The 5,059-nt window shown below is 35.5% G+C and overlaps 1 long non-coding RNA gene across 1 annotated transcript; it reads right to left on the reverse strand.

Annotated features, from left to right (window-relative positions):
* Positions 1-604: 604 nt before the first annotated feature.
* Positions 605-2,496, reverse strand: LOC121140933. The gene is made up of 3 exons (XR_005877889.1): positions 2,397-2,496; positions 1,395-1,431; positions 605-1,155 (listed from the first exon to the last, which is right to left on the reverse strand). It is a non-coding gene; the product is annotated as an uncharacterized LOC121140933 (long non-coding RNA).
* Positions 2,497-5,059: the final 2,563 nt, after the last annotated feature.

Raw genomic sequence — 5,059 nt, forward strand, 5'->3', positions numbered from 1 at the left:
TAAACACAGGCGATCCCTCTGTTTAATTTCTATGTAATTAATTTTGGAAAAGTATAAACGATGGTGCTTCATATAAAAATAAAAGTCAGAAAAAATATGCGTCTTTACCATCAAGGACATTAGAGCTACTAGTCAAGTAACAGCTATGCTCTTTCTTCTTCTCCTGATACCTGAAAGCTGAATTTCTGCTTAGACACTTTTAAACATTAGAACTTTAGAGCCAGTGTTCAGTGGCCTTCAATCCTTTCTTCTAGGAAATAGATTTGCATTTTGGAAGACAGAAGAGTTGAGACCATAAGGAATCATTGCTCTACCAACTATAGGATAAACATAATTTCGGATGTTAGTCTTGGAAGTTTCTCTAGTCAGTTTTGCTCACCATGCTCCATCCAAACAGAAGAAACAGATGCCAAGTCTCTCCTGGGAAGTTAGCTCTTGATTCTTAACCTGCCATAGCCAACCCAGGATCACCTTCAATAGTTGGTATCTGATAAAAAGATATTTTAACTAAAATCAAACGAAGAGGGTTTTTCATGGGTTTTCCTTGAAATTTCCAGATGGGTTAAAATGCAGAGAATTTCATAGTTGCTAACCTCCTCTTGACATTAGTTTTGTTATCCTGAATCAAGGACTTTTCCTGCTCCAGTAGAGCCCTTACCATCATCTTCTCCTCAAAATTTTCAATTCAGGGGAAGTGTTCTCCCAATGCTGATTCTGTGTGAACTCCCATGTCTTTGCACTCCTTTGTTGTCACTGTTCCCTTTGCTTTGCTTGATCTGCTTTCTTTCCAGTGTCCTAACCATTATTTTCACCTGTTGACTCTCATAAAAATCAGTATTCCAGAAATAGTGACATGTCAGCTTTGCTGTGTGATGGCTAAGGATACCCATGTGTTTTTATTTAAAAATATGACTCTAACTGGAGAAGTAAATAAAAGAGTGATGAAAGATAACTTTGTAAAGTACTTGGAATATTAATAGCTTCCCATACAAGTTGCCACATAGGAAATCATACAACAAGCAAATAGTTGTGGACAAAGCAACTGTTGAACTTTATGAAAAACTAAGCAAGTAATAGATTCAGGAAAGAGTTTCTCTGAGGCTTAGAGAAGGGTATGTAGCGTTCTATAAAGTTGATATCTGAAGTGTCAGGAACCTAAAAGTAAAAAGAAAGAGGAAAAACCAAATCCTTATGTCACAAACCACTGTTGGAAAGTGAAGAGATACCAACATTCACAATTACTCTTACAACAATAGAGTTCATCTTAACTATTTTCCCACAAATATCATATAGTAGAGTAATGTAGTTTAGAAATTCTAAAAAGTTTAAGACAGAAACTGCCCAGTGTCAAATAACACTTATCATTCAATAGAAAATTGGTTTGTGAATAATACCTGAATGACAGATGCATACATCAAGAATCAACTGCTTCTAGAAATAACAGAGAAAAACATTAAGAATGACTTCATATAAAGATTTTCTGGGGCAACAAAAGGTAGATACCAGAGTCCCATGCCAACTAACAGTCAGACTTGGAGATGCAGGTATCTCATTTCCCAAGCAAACCTCGTAGAATGTGACATTACTACTCTAAGATCAATTGGAAGATTTTTCTGCCTGTAAACAGACTCAGCGCTTACAGTCAGTCTATCACTTGAACTGAGTTGTGCACTCGATGCCTTTTTACTTACAAACCAGTGGCATTAAATCACCATGCAGGCTAGTTGTACAACCATCTTGACCTTACTATTATGCTCTGACCATTCTGGTCTTAATGGGTGGTTGGATTCTATCATGTACATGTTAAAATCCCTCTAACATTTAAAACAGTTTAAGATTAAGGAAACCTGGGAAAACATATTAAATAGGCTTCAAAATTATGATAATTTACGTTTAAAATAGCCAACATTCTGTCATCTATCTTCCTTTTAAAATATTTCACAAAAAGTGGGCTAGAGAGATGGCTCTATGGTTAAGATCACCTGTTGCTGTTACAGAGGACCTGAGGCTGATTCACAGCATCCACATAGCAGGGAGCTCTTAACAATATGTAACTCCAGTCTCAGGGAATCTGCCCATCATCATTCTGAATACATGGGCACCAGGAATGCATATGCTTCATGTATACATATAGACAAAACAGTTATATACATAAAATAAATAAATCTAAAAGTAATTTTAAGGAATTTAATAAAGGAAGCTAATGAAAACTCAGTCCAAACTTAAAAGTGCTAACACTTCCCAATGCAGAGGGGACTTTCCTTAAGGAACACTGTTGTCTTTAGTTCAAAATATGCTAAAATTTGTCTCAGTAGAAGAAAGTAATTTTACCAGCAGCCTTTTAAATTATCTGCTACAATATGACAGTGTCAGTTTTCTCACTTATATTTACTTACAATTTATTGGAAAAGCATTTTAGTAACAATAGAAGACATATTGTAAAGGTATTTCAGCCATAATTTTCCTTGTTAAGTTTCCAATGACAATCATCAACTTTTCACTGAAAGATAGAATACAAGAGAGAGTGAATAAAAGTAAGAAAATGTATGTATTATTCACTTTTGAGAAATATTTCTCAAGCTTATACCTTTTAAAATAATTATGCAATATCTTTTTTAAACAAGGCTTTAAATTTTCATGTAAGAGTACACACTGTGTCGGGTCTTGTTTCAGTAAGAAGGGTTTACTAGTGGAAAATAACATTAAGATCTCTCATGTAGGAGACATAGGTACACTTATTGTCTTTAGCAACTGCATTCTATATCATGTGAACATATTTCTAAGTAGCTGTTGCTATGGGTGTCCATTTCAATATCTAGACTGCTTCTGTATGCATCTGAGCTAAAATAACATTTTCATTTCATATGCATTTATGTATTGATTTGTGTGTGTGTGTGTTATGATGGCTATGTTTGTTGTGCAGATTTCATAATTGAATTGTATATGTGTGCATGAGGGTGCATGTCACGTGTGGACGTCTACATGTAATGGACAGGAATTGGTTTTAGATGTCTTTCGTCAAATTGTTCTTCACCTGACTTTTGGAGACAGGATGTCTCATGAATGTGAAGCTCATGGATTTGTGAAGGCTGACCAGGCAATAAATTCACGAATTGTCCTATCTCTACCATCTGCCACAGCCAGTCTTGGGGTCCAAAAATTATTTGGCTGCTGGAGATCCATATTCTGGTCCTCATTCTTGTTGTGAGAGCACTTTACCCACTGAATCATCTCTCCATCCCTGAAATCTAACTTTTAAATTTGGATATATGCTGCAAAACAACTCCAAAAAGTAGTTTTCACTCTCATTTGTTTTTGCCAATAACATCTCATAATTTTTGCCAATGCCGTCAACTACAATGGTATTATCATCCTTTTAAAATTGTCATTATTAGATTTCCTGATATCAAGAAGGAAAGAAAGATGTGTATAGGGGGCCTGTCATCCTAGCACTGAGGCCAGCCACAGAGTTTAAGAGACCCATCCAGATGTGATCTTGGACAAAAATGAAAGTGTGATGAAATCTACTACACTTTGCAAGCATTTGTGAAAACCGCTAAGCCTGGTTTCATGAGTCTGAACCCAACACCTTTCCTATAAGATAATTCCATCTTTGCTTCACCCTTCATAATTCTCAATCTCCAAGAGCTATAACTAACAACCCACTCTGTAGTGTAAACTTTAAAATCATCCACCAACTTATGAAACTTCAGAGCATATTTTCAAAGCTGCTTGATTTTTTGGCATCTCCCATATTGCATCCCCAATAATCCTCAAGTGAATATTAATTTCCTTTGTTCATCACTAAGCTGATTTCATCTCAATCAACTTAATGTTTTACTTCTTTTTAGAAAACTCTGACAAAAATATCTTTCTGCATTTCTAAACTACAGAAGGGAACTTTTAAGTCTCTAAGGTATTTAAATGAGTGTTACTGTGTAGCCATCAGACTATATGTCCATGAAATAAATGTTGGTAGTAAAAGGATGATAGACATAGGAACACAAATTAATGTGTGAGTAATGCAGATGTTTTAGATTGCCTTGAAACTGGAAGACAGGGCTATTTCAATGGCCATATTAATAACCTGCATTCATTCTATTAAAGAAGCAAATGTAATGTGATATTACATATTCAAGAGACTCTATAAGAATGTGGTTGTTTAACTTGGGCATCTCTGTTATTCTTCAAAGTTCTATTTACCATATTCACATAAAAAAGCAAGAAAAGAAGGAGGCATGGAGTGGGGCACAATGTTGGCAAATATCTCTGAAGTATTAAAGTATACAAAGTACTTAAAAATACTTTAAGGAATAGCAATCTAGTTTATATTCAATTTATTTCATTTCCCTACAAAGCCCCGAGGAACATATTCCATTTGTTGCACAAAAGCCAATTACAGTAATGGCCTGTTCCTAAGAGTTTCCAGATTCCCGAATTAGTTCTTACTATTTAACAGTACATTTTCGAATGGCTGTGAAGCTAATCATTTCTAATTCTCCAGTAACTATGTTTATGGGATTGGCAGAAAAACTATGCCATTCTCTTAGTGTTCAGTGTAGACCAACATGAATGAACTCATAGGAAAGGAGAACAAAAAGACCATGGATACAGAAGTGAAAAGACCCATTCCAGGTAAGGAGGTTTCCGATGGAGATATAAATAATTCAAATGCGTTGAAAACACTCCCATTGGAAGAACAACTCCACTTCCAGTTCATTCACATCATCAAGAAAACACAGCCCAGTCAGCTTTGGGGTTAAGGGCTCCCTTTTTAACGTTAATGATGCTCAGGTAGAACTTCAGGGTGTTAAGCGGGGTGTTGTTGATGGAAAAGAATGGTAGATGCCAGGGAGTCTGTCCCAACTCTGGCTCTCTGAGCTCCATAGAGAGGCAGTTCTACATACCTGGAAAAATTGTTCCATTTTCTAGCTTCTGTTCTCTCTGTATATGGAATAATCTAAGTTTTCTTAACTTTTTAAAGAGATCAAAGATAAATTGAATAAGTATATGTCTTAGTGAATGTTTGTCCTTTATTTTTCTTTTCCTCATATTTGGG

The sequence above is a fragment of the Mesocricetus auratus genome, unplaced genomic scaffold, assembly GCF_017639785.1.
Source record: "Mesocricetus auratus isolate SY011 unplaced genomic scaffold, BCM_Maur_2.0 Super-Scaffold_100006, whole genome shotgun sequence".
Taxonomy (NCBI): domain Eukaryota; kingdom Metazoa; phylum Chordata; class Mammalia; order Rodentia; family Cricetidae; genus Mesocricetus; species Mesocricetus auratus.